This window comes from Pan troglodytes, chromosome 1 (assembly GCF_028858775.2).
Source record: "Pan troglodytes isolate AG18354 chromosome 1, NHGRI_mPanTro3-v2.0_pri, whole genome shotgun sequence".
Lineage (NCBI taxonomy): Eukaryota > Metazoa > Chordata > Mammalia > Primates > Hominidae > Pan > Pan troglodytes.
The window spans coordinates 125,664,495-125,682,323 of record NC_072398.2 but is presented as its reverse complement, the minus strand read 5'-3'; the positions used below and the strand labels follow the sequence as shown (position 1 = coordinate 125,682,323).

General features: G+C 36.0%; 1 pseudogene; it reads left to right on the top strand.

Annotated features, from left to right (window-relative positions):
• The first annotated feature begins 15,932 nt into the window (after positions 1–15,932).
• On the top strand, positions 15,933–16,694 carry LOC100613564 (septin-2-like; annotated as a pseudogene).
• Positions 16,695–17,829: the final 1,135 nt, after the last annotated feature.

Below are 17,829 nucleotides of genomic sequence, written 5' to 3'. Positions count from 1 at the left end.
GTTTTCCTCTTAAAAATTGCTTCCCATCAAGTCCTAGAATTCTTTCTGAGTGCCTTGAGTTAATTATGGTTTTGACATACATTTTTAAATGGTTTCCATTGTTAACAAAATATTTCAAATTTGGCATAACCAAAGCTAGTTTATTTTTCTAATTTATTATAGTGTACACTTCAAGACTACATTCAACCACCCTTCTTTCTTCAAGTCAATCAGGAAATATAGTCTTTAAATACTCCATGGTACACTTCTCATCAAACCCACCAAATTCTTAGTTAAGACTTGGTAATATCCTAAAATGTCTAGTTTTTATAGAAAGAACAGCATATTTATAAATAACATAACTCTAAATATTACAAATTGGATAATAACTATAAACTCAAGACTTGTAGAAATTCAAACTTCAAGCACAAGAGAAATATCAAGAAAACTAAATGAATATATATCATAATAAATCATTCAAAACCTATAATCAGGTGATAGTAAAAGCATCCAAAGAAAAAAAATATAGAGAAACAAAAATAGGGGTGATGACAAAATTTTTACTAAAGGCATGCAAGTAAAAAGAGAATAGAACAAACTCTTTAAAGTATGAGAACAACTTCTTTAAAGTATTGGAAGAAAAAAAATTATGTGAACATAAGAGTTCTATACTGAGAAAATATCTTTCAAAAGTTAAGGCATCATAAGGACTTTCAGACGTTCAAAAGTTGAAATAATCTGTGATGAGCAGACCCAACTTTAAGATGTTAAAGGAATTCCTTTAAGAAAATGCAAAATGATTCAAGATGGGAATATGGATCTACTCCAAGGACAGAATAAGAAATGACAGCTTCCTTGGTAAATATATGAGATCCAGATAAAATGAATACATTATCTTGCTATATAAATATTTATCAAATATAATCAACAATTTAAACAATAAAACTAACAATGTATTGTGTAGAGTGCACATCAATATTACCGCAAAAGTCTAATGGAGAGAAATGAAACTTTTTTACTTATAGTATGAAACTATAGGCTAAGTGTTATAATATTACCTGAAGATTTCTTATAATAATAAGAAATCTATACTATAAATAGAAAAGCAACCACTAAAATAAAACAAAAGGTTATAGTTGCTAAACCAGCAAAGAAGATAAAGTAGAAGCATACAATTTATTGAATTAATCACTAAAACACAAAAATAAAAGGGAAAAAAGTGAAGTAAGATAAATGTAAAACAAATGGCAAGATGATAAATTTCTACCTAATCAAATCAATAACCACATTAAATGTAAATTGTCTAAATACACCAATTAAAAGGCAGAGAATTTTCCATTGGAAATGCATATGTAAAAACTAAAATTAAACAAACTCAGACATGTTTCACTCTATATAAAAAATTAACTCAAACTGGAACACATACCTTAATAAGAGCTAAAGTTCTAAACTTTTGAAAGAACATAGGAGAAACCTTTGTGACCTTGGATTAGACTAGGAAATTAACACATTACGAAAATGAACCTCATTAAAATAAGAAAAAAATGTTTAAACTGTTTTAGTAAAATGCCAATCAAGTATCTAATAATATACATAAGTGGAGTATATAAAAAACAGTCAATAAAGGGAAAATAATTCAATTAAAAAATCAAATTGTTCAATGATAAAAACACGTATTTTACCAAAGATGATATTCAGATGCCAAGTAAGCACCTGAAAAAAGGCTCAACATTATTAGTCATTAGGTAAATGCATATTAAAACTGCAATGTGATATTACTGTACAACTACTTCAATGGCTAAAAATTAAAAGACAGTTTATATTAATTTTTGGAATGGAGGAACTCAAACACTGCTGTTGCTTATGTGAAATCTAATTATGCTGAATGATACAATCCAAAGAAAGGTACATACCCTGTGACCTCATTTGTATAAAATTCTAGGAAATGCAAACTGTTGCATAGCCAAAGAAAGATCTGTGGTTTCCTGGACATTTGATGACAGAGATAGTTGTGGCAGAGAAGGAATCATTACACAGGACATGAGGAAACACATGTAGTAATACACACATTGAGTATCTGTATTTTGGTAATAGTTTCATGGTGTATATGTATGCCATAATGTCAAATTGTACAATTTAAACATATGCAGCTCATTAAATGTCAATTATACCACAATAATGTTGACTAAAATACTTTTCAGAAATACATGTGATTCAAATAATTTTACTTATTTATCTATGTAAACATCTTATTCTACTTCCCATTTCAACGAGGCAAAATGATGTATGTTTTAAAATATATACGTTTGAGGGGATTTTTTCTGATTTTCATTGAGGACATGTTTCTAATTGAATTTTTATATTCCATGGCATAACATTTCATACATATTTATATTTGCTGTACATTTTAATTATATATCTAGCATTTTTTCTTTTTAAATGTAGACAATGCTAAAACTTGCATATTGATTTAGACATTCTCAAGAAGGTGACATTTGTTACCATCAGCTGTTAAAATATTAATTATTTTATGATATTGCATTGTTTTTGTTAATTCTGAATAAACCAGTATGTCATAATATACACAGGTGTGGTGATATTAACAAAATATTGAAACATTAAGAATGAAAATATGGAAGGGTTAAGAATCCTAAATGTCTTTATGATAAATCTCCATCAATTATAAGGACCTCAGGGCAGTCACTAATACTCCTTTTCATTTTAAAACCTGGTCCTATAATTTTTTGGTAGATTTTAAAATGTAATCTTACAATCTAAAGCAGCATGTGCTGGCATCTACCTAAGGAACTCATTTACAGAGCCCTGCCATTTGAACAGCAGGTAGCTAAGTTCCCTGAAGTGTCTCTAAGCATTTCAGGCTCAATGAGTCAAAACTAAATAAAACTCAGCTTCTGTGAAAACAAACGCCTGCCAGATAAAACTACTAATGGTGGTTAACCATTAGCAATCCTGCCCCATATCTCTGATATTTCCAGATTGTTACTTTTAAATATCAGCTGATGCAAGCTGAAGTGGGGTACTACACCTCAAAGAGTAGGACATCCCTTGATTATTTCATGTCATTGTGTAAGAAGACAAGATAAGGGAATCCAATCAGAGTACCAATGAGGGGAAAGATAGGAAGTCACAGTAATAGGAAATCATATTCCGATAAATCTACAATTCTCAACAATATTCAGGGGAACTCATGCTGTCATTTTACCTCACTAATAGATTATAGATTATTATTCAAAGTCAGAAGTTACTTTCACTAAGTATTAATTGAACCAGGCCACATTATTATCCTTTTTTTGGAACACATTAGTATGAAATGTAAAGTGGGAATTCATGACACATGAAAGTTTCATTGTTTAGCCAAGATAGAGTGCTGGATAGGGAATGAGAGGATTTCCTACTAAGTGATTTTATATCTAAGGAAAAAGAAGGATCTGCTACTTTTCCTTTCCTGAGTAGAAATCAGTGATAGGCAGTCTCTTTGAATGAAAGGGAAATACTCTATAAGATGAAGGGAAAGAGGAGACACAATAACGAGAGAGAAATGGTAGAGGTTGTGGCCATGTGGAAGAGGAAGGATTGCAGTCACCACTTTTCCCCTAATTTTCTTACGTATGTCCTCAAATAATGTGAAACAGGATAGTAACAATTTCTCTGGACAATGAAAGCACAGAAGTTACATGAGAGTGGGTCTGTCTGCTTGCCAGAGAATATCAACATGAGACAAAAAAAACAGAGCCATCGAAGGAATGAGAGCATGATTCTGCCTGACAGTCTCAAAAAGAAGGGGTAGCTGAGTCTCCCAGGGGTATCATCAACACAGAGGGATTTCTGCCAAACATAATCTATATCAGACTGTGCAGCTTTTTTAAGGAAACGTTTGGAGGTCTTTCACAAAACAGAATGCAACAAGATAAGCCAATGATGGCAATCTGCAGAGAGAAAATAGGGACCAAAACACACTGACCATTACCTTATGTTGTAATGTCACAGGATCCTTAGAGTGTTGATTTGCCTGAGAGAAGCCTCTGTGGCTGGCAGCACCTTCTGCTCGAGTCCAGGTGCAGAGTGGCAAAGGGTGTGTAGGCGAGTGAGTGAGGTGTTCAGCCACTGTCACAGCCAGGCGTGCTGGCTGCTGAGTTGGGGCAGGCAGTTCCAGGCACTGTGACAGGTTCCAGCTCCATGCGAGGCTGCAGCTACACTAGGTATATTGCACATGGGCTGTGGGCACCTGCACCTGGATAAGGGGAAGGGGTGACACCAGAAGCTTGGAGATGCCGGGAACTGCAGAACCTCAAAGAGGGTGTCACAGGCCTGGCTTGGGGAGCCCCTACATCTGAGCTCCCCCAAAGAGCCACAGCTCTTCTCTCCTTGTCACCCATAATGTGGCAAGTGTGTATGGGGGGTTGTGTTTCAGCCCTGTTTGTGTTATAGCTCTTTTAGTCCTGCTGTTCACTGGGTCTTGAGCTCTTCTCCCATGTCCAGGAAGAATGAGGTAAGCAGACAACTGGAGGGCGAGCAAGGTGAAGAGGAGCTTCATTGAGAGGTAGAACAGCTCTCAGGAGACCCAAAGTGGGTAGCTCCTATTCAAAGAGTTCTCAAGAGACTCAAGGTGGGTAGCTACTATCTGCAGGCAGGTTATCCCCACATCTGTGCAGCCCTCAGCAGAAAGGAGACCTGGAGTTCATAGCTCCTATTCTCAGACAGGTTATCCCATCATCTATGCAGCCCTCAGGGAAGTGGAGACCTGAAGTGCGAAGCTCCTATCCACAGGCAGGTCGTACAATTTTCTACCCAAGTCTAGTGGAGATTGGGGCTATTACGGGCTTCAGAGGGGAAAAAGTACATGCTGATTGGTCCATGGGCGGCCATGGTGGGACCAGACAAAACACCATAAGTTCTCACTCTGATCCCTGGAACTGGCAGCCTGGTCCCCAGGATTCAGGTCATCCCTGGCTTGAAGGTGGAGCTTCACCTGGACCCGCCCCTTTCCACCCAGGAGCCTATCTGCGTCTTGCCACCATCAAACTGCTGTCCACAATGCCCACAGCTCCCTGGCTGTTGGTGCCAAGGGGCACCTGCAGGCCCACGTGGAGCTGCGCTCAGTGCCCCCATGGCCTTCCCATGCTCTTCGACAACCAATCAATATCTAGGGAGGGCCAGTGAGGCAGGGGGATGGTGTGTTAGCACTTTCCCAAGTGCGCACACAGCCGGCTGGGTTGTGACAGCACCTGGGCTTAGCCTCAACTTTGTTCCGAAATCAGAGGGGTGTTGAGAGCTGGGAGAGGCCAGGTTAGTGGAATCAGGCACTTCTGATCCTATAGGGGGAGGTGAGCTTCACAGGTCCCCATGAGGCAGAATTGCCCAGGTCTGCAGCCGCCAATAGGCAGCTGCAGTTGTGCCCAAGAGGGTGGGAATGCGGCCCCTCAAACTCAGAAGCAGGTGGGGCTCCCCTCTGTTCCCAGGTCCGGGATTCAGCCCCAGCCACGCCTCCCCTACTGCACCTGGCCTCATGGCAGTGGCCTGTGCAGACAGGCCGCCTCTGCCATCAGTAATGTCTCAATTTTGCTCAGACTTGGATGCCAATCCAAGGTAAAGGAGGGAGAGGGAAGAACCTTCAAGAAGCAAGACAATCCTCATATGAAGATTAAATTTACATTGACTAAGTTGTGAACTGGATATAGATTAACACCCTAAATTTTAACAAACAAAAATAGCAAAAAGTCACAAAATTTGACTGAAATATCAGCAGTGGGATGGGACAAATTGCTCTAAATAGATTGGGGGCGAAGAGCAAACTGTTTTATTTCTTTTATTCTAGGGAAAACATGGTTTTCTGTAATATTGCACCCTAAATATTCCCCTTATTGGTCCATTGTGTGCATCTTAAGAGCAGTTGCTTTCATTCAGGCCTCCAAAACCTCATGTCATCCACAAGTTTGCACCATTTAACCTCAGAGTTTACAATTTGTTTTATGGGTAACGAAGAATATAAATAAAATATGTTTGTTTTGTTTATTAGCCTTTTAAAAAGGCTCATGATTTGTTATTCATTATTTTTTATTTATTTATTTATTTTTGAGATGGAGTTTCTCTCTGTCGCCCAGGCTGGAGTGCAGTGGAGCGATCTCGGCTCACTGCAAGCTCCACCTCCCGGGATCACGCAATTCTCCTGCCTCAGCCTCCCGAGTAGCTGGGACTACAGGCGCCCACCACCGTGCCTGGCTAATTTTTTGTATTTTTAGTAGAGACAGGGTTTCACCGTGTTAGCCAGGATGGTCTCGATCTCCTGACCTCGTGATCCGCCCGCCTCGACCTCGCAAAGTGCTGGGATTACAGGCGTGAGCCACTGAGCCCAGCCTGTTATTCATTATTTTATGTAGTTAAGAAAATAAAAGTATAAATTAAAAATATTTATTTATCTCAATTTCGTGTTGAATATACTTTAAACTGTCTGTGTACAGAACACCCATTAAATGCATCTACTTGTTTTGGAATTCTGTGAATATTTGAGACACCAAGAATAAGGTTTATATCAATACACAGAGTGTTTAAGTAAAGTGTAATTCCAGATATATTTAACCCAGTTAGAAAAAAGCTGTCTATAGAGGTGCATGATTTCAATTATATTTATTCTGCTTGTTCATTTATTTAATTTATAAAATTTGACTTATTTAACTTAATTTTTAAACAGTTTTAATTTTAATTTGCAATTATAAAATGTTGCAAAATCAGGACAAAGAATTCTCACATGCCATATGCTCAGCTCCCCCATATGTTAACATCTTACATAGCAAGAGTACAATTTTCAAAACTGGGAAGTTAGAACTGATGTGAAGCTGTAAAGTGATTAATCCACACATGGGATGCTCATTTTGTCATTTTCTCTTTCTACTGTCTTTTCTTCTGTGTCTGAATTCATTTAATTGTTATATCTTCTTAGCTTCATTTATTCTGGAATATTCCACAGTCCTTTTATTCTTTCATGATGTTGACACTTCTGAACAGCACTGGCCAGTTATTTTGTACAATGTCCCTCTGTTTTTATTTAATTATTCCTCATGATAAAATTCAGGTTATACATTTTTGTGCCTTTTATTTTTAGATATTTTATGATGTGTTATTTCATTATTTCATATTTAACTACCTTGAAGCTCACTTACAAGACTAATAATTTATTGCATTTTGCCATTTCATTTAAATTTGCTTGAGTGAAAAAATAGTATAAAGGAAAAGTTCTTTTTTTCAAATTGTGAACAATTGTTTCACTTTTTTCTTTTTTTATATTCATTGTGTACATGTGCTGGTTTGTTACATAGGTATATTGTGTGATGCTGAGGTTTTGGATGTGATTGATCCAATTCCTGTGCTCAAGCAATCCTCCCACCTCAGCCTCCTGAGTTGCTACAACTACAGGTGTGCACCACAACATCCACAAAATGATTTTATTTTGCATATTTTTAGAGATGGGGCCTCCCTTTGTTGTCCAGGCTGGTTTCAAATTCCTGGAATCAAGCAATTTTCCTGCCTAAGCATCCTAATTAACTGAGTTGATAGGTGTGAGCCACTGCACTCCGTTAAGAATAAACTTCTTAATAACTGGGATTTTAAGGGAATTCTATTTGTTCATTATTAAGTTTTCCACTCTGTGGAATATAATAGCTGTATTTCTATTTTACTATATTTTCATTGTTTCTGAATTGTATGTTACTTCTTGCTTTTGTAGGTTTGAGACAGAACCTCAATGTTACTATAAAAAACACATAGGAATGTTCAGCTAATGTGATCTTTCCATTGATCTATTCATTATATTAATCGATAATTTATAAAATAAATCTATGCATTGTAATTGAATTAGTAAAGAATTTTAAATCCATTTTAGACTACCAAAATGTGTTTTCAGAAAAGAAAAATAGTTCAGTTTTTCAAAATATGTTTTTGTTTGTTTGGTCCAAGGAAAGAGGGACATCAGGAAGAATGGGAAAAGAAGAAGCCATAAAGCCCTATTTCCTTCCTGTAAAGTCTTGGTAGGAAAAAAAGGGTCCACTACCACTTGTAGCTAGGAGCAGGAAACCAGACTGAATTGGGAGCCAGTGACAACCAGAAGCACGGACCACACTGCAATCATTTTCAAGGAAGGTAGAGTAGCAATGAGGCAATATTATGTCCTCAGAGAGGCAGTGGCAGCACTGACAAGCAAACTTGACAATTGTCAGCCAAAGCCAATGCCTGTGGTTACAGCATTGCAATCTCTATGATCAAAAGTGTTGTGGCCCCATTGGAAAGTCCTGGAGTATGTTTGCTGTGACTGTTGATGTTTTGCCATCTCTTCTTCCTGTTTTATCATCCATGCCCATTTCTGCAGGTTTCTTTGCATTTCTGCATTGGTAAATGCTTTTTTTAATGCTTAAGTCAGATTTCTCATGTGTTCAACCGTAAATGCTGGTTAATACCCCTAGTAAGTGACATGACTAGAAATTTGATGTTTTTCTCAGTTGGTTTTAAATATGTTTTATACACTGCTTAATTTGCATGGTGCTGTATATTGTCTTGATATCCATCTATACAGTTGTGAGTTTTTAATATTAGCAGATTACATTTAACATATTATCACTGTATAGTATATCTGCACACACACACATTCCAAAACAAAAGTTTTAAATATATGCATTAAAACTTACCATGTAATTAAGTTTTATAATTTAAAGCAGGAGTCCCCATTCCCTGGGCTACAGACCAGTATTGGTTTGTAACCTGTTAAGAACCGGGCTACACAGCAGGAGGTGAGTGGTAGGTGAGCTCTGCCTCCTGTCAAATCAGAGGCAGCATTAAATTCTCATAGGAGCCCAAACTCTATTGTCAACTGTGCATGTGAGAGATTGGATGGCCTGCTCCTTATGACAATCTAATGCCTGATGATTTAAGGTGGAACAGTTTCATTCTGAAACACCTCCCTCCCCTATCCCATGAAAAATTGTCTTTCATGAAACTGGTCCCTGGTGCCCAAAATGTTGGGTACTGGTGATTTAAAATACTTTGGGAGATTACACACTAATCTCAAAAAGCCAGTCAATTGCTAGAATATTTTGTATATATTAATTTAGAATAAAGTAGAAATCAGTCTCTTTATTTTATCATTCTGCTATTCTGCCAACCTCTTTCCCCTGTTTTTTAAATGGGTATTCCTTGCATTGGTCATTTTTATATTTATCAAACCAAGTCTCAGGACATTTATATTTATAAAATTAAATCATTTTTAAAGATGACCACTGGCTGTCATTGTCTATATACAAAATTCTATATGAAGACCTTTGGTGACCATGCATCTCTGCATCCTGGCCCTTGGCAAGTTTTCTTTCCCAAATGGGACTTTTACTTGGCCTGGCAGTTATCACTTTCTTACTCTTGAAATGGTCCCTCCTTGAAGGTTGCTTTTTGGAACCCAGCCCTTATGCTCTCAGGACTCTCCAACAACGAGAAGAAGAGGCCACTGAAAGAGAATCCAGCCTCTCTGGTCAACAGCAGTAGCTTAACCCTCCGTCAAGCCTAAGGTTGGATACAATTGCCCTAAAGTCCCATCTAAGTCCACATGGAACAGAACAGTCCAGTAAACCCACATGAGGCTGACAAACAGTAAGTCATCACTCTAAATCTTCAAGAAGTGGGATGGTTTTTACACAACTGAAACAAGTCCTAAGCAAATGCTTGTTGTTTAGAAATCAACAGGAAAAAGATAACCGTATAAATTGTGTTTTTATTTGCAGCTTTCCTTTTTACTTTCATGGCTACCCCCAGGTATTATAGCATCTTTTTCAATATATTTTTCCTATTTACATATATTTTATCCAGTGACACTTTAATTTTTTCTAAAAGGGTCTACTATACTACACTTTTTAAACTAATGTCAATTACCAAAGACTTTCACTGCCTCTTTCTTCTTTTAAGATTTTAAAATTTGAAATGTTATATTTTTAAAGCAGCACAAACAAGCCAACTTGAGAAAATATATTATGTATATTTTAATTTTTATAATATAATCATTATATTACATGATGACAAAGTAAATCAATTTTTCTCACCCTTGTCTTCATATTCCTCTTCTTTCTATCTAATCACAAAGATAATCAAATATCAATTCAGTGTTTAATGCAGAGGAAAACATTTATGTAAGAGGTTATAACTGACAAAATGAAACTACACAATCTTTTGAAACATAGCATAAAGTTTTAAATATTAGATTCATTAATATGAAAATTGATTCTGTCTTTTTATTATATTGACCTTTTAGGCTTAATAAGACCAACAACCACCCCCAAAATTAAAATAAAACCTGGCTCTACTTCCAGTATAAGTACCAATAGCTGAAGCTCGTGGCATTACTAAGTAATTGTACTTACGGCTATATGATCTATTATGCTTCTCATTGTGTGAAACTCTGACTACTTAAAGCTATATTTTATGTTTCTTCCATCGTGAAGATCAGATCTAGAGATGATCCAGAGAACAGTTTTAGTTAACAAGAAGGACTCTTATTTTTTCCACCCATGACCAGGCAATTTTTTTTACTTGTTCTTTCTGTATGCTGTGTAACCTCACATCAAAGCATGTTTCCAACTCTGCTAAGTGACACTTTATTGTATCTAAATCTGAATAGGGCTTACTCGCTGCCCTTATTTGTAACCCTTACCTGACCTTTTCCATGTTAGCTTGCAGTTGCATTATCACCACCATGCTGACAGCTCCAATTTGTTTTTTTAGCTGTCATTTACCCAACATTCCATTAGTTCTTCAGATTGCCTTGTGCTTCCAACGAATCATTACAACATATTTATTGATTAGACTTCTCTCCAGATACAAGGTGTTTGAACATGAGTTATCAAAATAAAACAATACATATTTTATGTTTATTTTGATACAAAAAATCTATTTTCCAAATTAAGTAATACTCTCACATGAATTTACTATTACCTATTCAGCCAAATATTCCAGCAAGTCAACTTATAGGTTACAGAAACTTTTGAAAGAAGTTCATTAAGTAATTTAAAGGTATTTGCTAACTGAAGTTTTCTATTTTTATTACCTAAGAATAGGGTCTGCCTGTACAATTATAAATAAATCATGCATCTTTAAGCTTATTGAATTTTTAAAAACTTTTCATAATTTGAAAGTTATATGATCCATTATATGTTTATTTTGTCATTATTTATGCTACATAATATCTGTGTACAAATCACAAAATTATATTGAACCCAACAGAACTTATGTAAGATAGGAAGGGGATATATTGCCAGGTAATTTTGGAACTCCAGAAATTGTCTTTGAGTGTTGAAACAGCAGTCCTAAAGCCACCCACATACCACCACATGTTAGTTTCTTTTAATTTCTCTGCATCATGTTTAGTACCTTGTAAATAATATTTTGTATGAACAATGCACCAAGTGAAATAGACGAATTGAGCTGCAGAGAGACTGATAAAACCAAGAGGCAAGGATTCTCAAAGGAGAGTATCTCAGAGAAGAGTGGTGGAAAAAGGTAGAAATCTGGAGATCTGCATAGGATCGCCTTCAGGTACTCAACTGACTACTGATTCTTGCATGAATGTACGGACAATATCTAACATATGGAAAAAAAGATCTTTTATAGGAAAAAAGAAAGATTTTAAAGTAAGATTTTGTATAATTTAAACTTTCAATCTTTGACATTTATGACAAAGATTTTAATATATTTGCAGAAAAAGTCACTCTTGAACATCTCTTTCATTTTTGCTATCAATTTGCCTCAATGTTTTGACTGCAGGTACCATAATATTTCAACATTATATCTGGAAATTTTTTTGATGCTCACTTCTTTCTAAATCTAGCTATCATTATAATTATTTGAATAGTAGGAATCATAATCACCATAATATATTGAGTTACAAAATTCAAGAATGACTGATTATAACAGGTTTAAATTTTACCATAGTTTACATCACATGTACCAGTAGAATATATATATTCTACTGTAGATATTCTACTACATATATTCTACCAGTAGAATATATATATATACATTATGTATAGAATATATATACACACATTATATATATAATGCTTATATATCACATAATACCTACATGTATGAATAGATGACTAGAAGTGATAAGAATATATGTCTTTGTCTGATCTTAGGTTAATAACATTCAATTTTTCATCACATAGATGGCCTCTATCTTATTTAGGACATTCCCTTGCACTCCTACCTTATAGAAAATTTTGAACAGGCATAGGTGTTGGATTTAGTCAAATGATTTGTCCAAGTATATTGAAATGATATACCGGATTTATCCTTAAGTATTTCGTATTTTGAGATATTTTGATACATTTTTAAATTCACTAATTCTTACTCAATATTTAATCAGTTGTTTATCTTATCCATGGAGCACTCTCATCACACATTGAAGTTTTCATCTTTATAAGATTAATTTGGAAGATATATACATATGTGTGTGTTTATATGTATGTGTATACATATATCCCAATTATAATTTATATGATTATACTTATACAATTATAAATAGTATTACATTTATAACTAAAATCAAAATGGTTATTATAAATATTCCATGTGTTTAAAAAGTTATGAAATATTTATAATAGCTATTTTGATTTCCTTATCTGATTTTAAGATATCTATTTCAGTTCTGGTTTGATTTTGATTTATTTCTTCATGACACGTTGGTGTTTTCAACTTTTTGCATGCCTAATAAATTTTGACTGGATGTTAGATACTGTGAGTTTTACTTTGTTTGGTGTTGGACAATTTTATATTCCTTAAACTTGAAGTTTTGTTCAGGGATGCTATTAATTCACACGGAAATAGTTGGATCCTTTGTGTGTTGGCTTTAAGATAATTTTTTCTTCAGGTCTGGAGCAGAGCTTAGACTAGTTCTAATTATCTGCAACTACTAAGGTAAGAGTCTTTGTGTACTTCACTCCATGTCCCATGAATCTTGAGACTTTCCATTTTGGCTAGTGGAAACGTACACTATTTCTGACCCTGTATGAACACAAAGCATTTTTAGTTCTAATCCTTCTGACTATTTCTTTCCATATGTTAGAGAGTGTCTGTACATTCGTGCAAGAATCAATAGTCAGTTGAGTACCTGAAGGAGATGTTACGCAGATCTCCAGATTTCTCTCTTTGTCCACCACTCTTCTCTGAGATACTCTCCCTTGAGAATTCTTGCCTCTTGGTTTTATCAGTCTGTCTGCAGCTCAATTCAGGCAATCTTCCAGGCTCAGTCTTGACTGTCTCTCCTTGTATCCAAGTCAAGAAACTCTTCCACCAGTAGACACTGCTGTCTGTTACCTGACATATAGTATCTTGTAACTCATTTTTTCTATATATTTTGTACAATTTTAGTTGTTTCACATAGTAAGATAAATCCAGTACAAGTCCATCTTGTCCAGAAGTGGAATTCTCTGCATTTATATAAAATAAAAGATGAGTATGATATACTATCTAAGAATATCAACTGGCACATTTTCTTTCTGAAAACATTTCTTTAAAAATATCTGTTTCTAGATAAAATTAGTTAATAACATTGGACTTCTTTCTTACTTCCTTATTTAACAAATTGCATCTGTTCATAGTAGACTTCTGTCATGTTTGGGAGTGAGAGTGTCAGAGGCTGAGCTACAGCTTCATGAAGATGAGAGCCAAACTACTCCAAGAGGGGAAAGGAAATATGAATTGGCATTAAAGAAAGCAGAATAAAACAACCTTATAAAATATTTAAAAGGCTTTTGGGTTTATAAAGTTTGGAGTAGAGATGAGAATCTCTGTAAAAATGAAACACATAAAAGACAGTAGCTTTTGGAGAAGTAAAGAAAATTAAAATAGTATTTAATATTCACGCTAAAAACAAGTGCAGGATTCCATATAAGTACTGAGCTACTAAATGATAGGATGTTTAATTTTCACAGGTTTATTCCATACTGTAACAGTATAAAAAGTATTCCATTCATCTTTTCCTAGAAAAATAGGGATTTGAAAAAAATATTTTATTATAGTTAAGCAAGACATTGGAAGACATGATAGATATTTTGATAATTTTTCAAACTTTTATTTCAGGTTCGTGGATACATGTGAAAATTTGTTCCATAGGTAAACTCATGTCATGGGTGTTTGTGGTACATATTACTTCATCGCCCAGGAATACCTGGGCGATTTTATCATCCAAAATTAAGACCAGCACTCAATAGTTAACTTTTCTGTTCCTCTCCCTCCTACCACCCTCAAGCAGACCTCAGTGTCTGATGTATCCTCCTTTGTGTTCAAAAGTTCTCATCATTTAGCTCCCACTTACAAGTGAGAACATGCAACATCTGATTTTCTGTTCCTGCATTAGTTTGCCCGCTAATGGCCTCCAGCTCCATCCATGTTCCCACAAAAGACATAATCTCATTCCTTCTTTGGCTGCATAATATTCCATGGTGTATATATACCACATTTTCTTTATCCATTCTGTCACTGATGGGCATTTTGGTTGATTCCATGTCTTTGCTATTGTGAATAGTGCTTCAGTAAACATTTCCATGCATGTATCTTTATGGTGGAATGATTTATACTCCTCTGGGTATATACCCAGTAATGAGATTGCTTTTTCATTTTTTTAATATCTAAACAATAGTGCTTTCTTGATAAAAGGTTAGTTTAAATGGATACAAAATTGCTGTGTAAAATAAGTGCTTTCAAAATACATTTCTATAGGTAGAGACTATCTCATAGTAAAAGAGCAGTTATGTATTATCAAATGTATCTATTTAGATTTGGGTAGTAAAGCCAAAGGGGATCAGAAGTGTAGCAGTGTCGGTCCTCCCTCCCTGCATAGCTGTTACAAGGAGGCAGCGTGCCTGAAGTACTTTCACTCATGTATGTGGGGCTTTGTCACTAGCAAACTTGTTTTTCTTTTTTGCAGATTTTCCAGCAAAGTTATTAAATGTCAAAATCAAATAATGGACTCTGCATGGATGTACTCTGAAGTCATGGAACACTTTTTCTTAGTTACCTTCACACAAGAAGCCATAACATACAGCTTTTGGCTATTTACAATTAAGCAACAATGAAGGGCAAAGTTAGCAAGAACACCAGATTATTTTCTGTAGCACATCTTCATAACTATTATTACTTAACTGCCTCATTTTATGTTTTTTCTAGCCCCCACAAAAAACAAAAAACCCTGTCTCATCCTCAGATTAAGCATTTTCTCCATCTCCCTACACAACCATTGTTTCCTTTCATCTGTCACTTTCTGGGGTTAGATTTCCCAACTTCCGTAGAAATGATAAAAAAGGCAATCGCTGGAGTGCACCACAGGGAGACACAAGAGGAAAGGTGACACTAAGGCTACAGTGCACAGAAAACAGACCAGGTGTGGCTTCAAATGTGCGCACCTGCCCACTAGCCTATGCTACAGATTTGAAATGTCTTTCACTTTCACACGACACACAGTTTATATTACACAAAATGAATGAAATGACAATGGCTAAAAATAAATGAGACAGCCTGCACACAAAAAAATGATTACTGCTACTTTCCTCCCAACAGAAAATGACTCAAAAAGAGAGTATTTAAAGGAAACCCAAATCAGGAGAACCCGGTAGGCATCAGAGGTTCAGGGCACCAAGGCCTTAGGGCAGGAACACTTTTCAACGCAATCCGGGCTTCAAGGGCACGCCCATCAACAGACCCCAATTTCCACAGGGGAGGCAGATCTTCTATACCTACAGTTACAGAAAATACACTAAAGTGCAGTATAAGATATAAAAAGTTGGATTCTGAATAGACCAACTGCTAATTTTCCTTAAAAAAAATTTTAATTTGGTTGAGTAAAAATAGTTTATTGAATCTCATTTTGTAGGTAAGAATCCTATTTGCAATACGAAAACGAGCTCATGACTATTGTGCCTGTCATTGCAAAAGCTGACACTCTCACCCTGAAGGAACGGCAGCGGCTGAAGAAAAGGATTCTGGATGAAATTGAAGAACATAACATCAAAATCTACCACTTACCTGATGCAGAATCAGATGAAAATGAAGATTTTAAAGAGCAGACTAGACTTCTCAAGGCTAGCATCCCGTCCATTCAGAGATTGGATCAAACTGGTTGGATCCAATCAGTTGATTGAAGCCAAAGGAAAGAAGGCCAGAGGCCGCCTCTATCCCTGGGGTGTTGTGGAGGTGGAGAACCCAGAGCACAATGACTTTCTGAAGCTGAGAACCATGCTCATCACCCACATTCAGGATCTCCAGGAGGTGACCCAGGACCTTCATTATGAAAACCTCCGTTCTGAGAGACTCAAGAGAGGCGGCAGGAAAGTGGAGAATGAGGACATGAATAAAGACCAGATCTTACTGGAAAAAGAAGCTGAGCTCCGCCGCATGCAAGAGATGATCGCAAGGATGCAGGCGCAGATGCAGATGCAGATGCAGGGCTGGGGATGGCGATGGCGGGGCTCTCGGGCACCACGTGTAAGGTGATGTGCACATATCAAGAAGTCAGAGAAAACACTTTCCTGGATAAAAAAGAAAACATTCCAGATGCATGATCCAGCTGTGTGTTTTCAATTCTTGGGAGGGTGCCATTCACATTTTAACAGTACCTGTGCCTGAGAATTTAATTTTTAAAAGACTTTTGATGTTTTTTGTATGAAGTACTTTTAACATATGTATTTCATTGCTGTGTTATACTCTGCATTTTGTGAGGTGAATGTTTTCCTTTTCTTTCCCCCTAACCACTGTTAGAATTGATTTCCAAGACTCGGCATGTACACTTAATACTGAATTTCTTTGATTTAACTGACTTAAAAACTTACTAACCATTGATGAGCACTCCTGATTTATATCTAGAACATTCAGATTTAGCCATAATGTTCCTGAATGGTAGAGACGTGTGCCTAGTGATGTAGAAAGATGCACTGACTTGGTGCAAGGGCATCTACTTACCACATCACACCACTTGGAGACTCTTTGCTTCCTTGCTTTTATGTTTGTACACAACACCTAAAATCAGTTTTGCTGCTATAATTCTATACTGTTGAATCGTCTGCGATTTTATCTGTTAACCAAACAAAACATAATAGAATTTCCTAATGAGATATATCTTTAAACAGCTTTTTTAGAGGTGAGTTTTAAAGAAGTCTCTTAATTCTGATGCTAGGTTGTTTTTAAAACCACTATGCAAAGAACTCACCACAAGCCACTTTTTGTAGTGTTCTCCACTAATACTGGTTATCCTGTGCTACAGAGAAAATCAAAGTATTCATGAGCTCCAGTTTTTGTATTGCAAATAAGAGATTGCTCTTTCAAATGGTAGTTCTGCTCCTAGCTCTTCGAGGAATTGCCATACTGCTTTCCACAGTGGTTGAACTAATTTACACTTCCACCAACAGTGTATTAATGTTCCTTTTCTCAGCAATTTCACCAGCATCTGTTGTTTTTTGAGTTTTTAATAATAACCAAGAGCCAAATCAGGAATGAACTCCTATTCACAATTGCCATAAATATAATGAAATACCTACGTATACAGTGAACCAGGGAGGTGAAAGATCTCTACATTGAGAATTACAGAACCCTGCTTAAAGAAATCAGAGAAGACACAAACAAACGTAAAAACATCCCATGCTCATGGATAGGAAGAATCACCCTAACATCACAATTAAAAGAACTAGAAAAGCAAGAGCAAACACATTCAAAAGCTAGCAGAAGGCAAGAAATAACTAAAATCAGAGCAGAACTGAAGGAAATAGAGACACAAAAAACCCTTCAAAAATTAATGAATCCAGGAGCTGG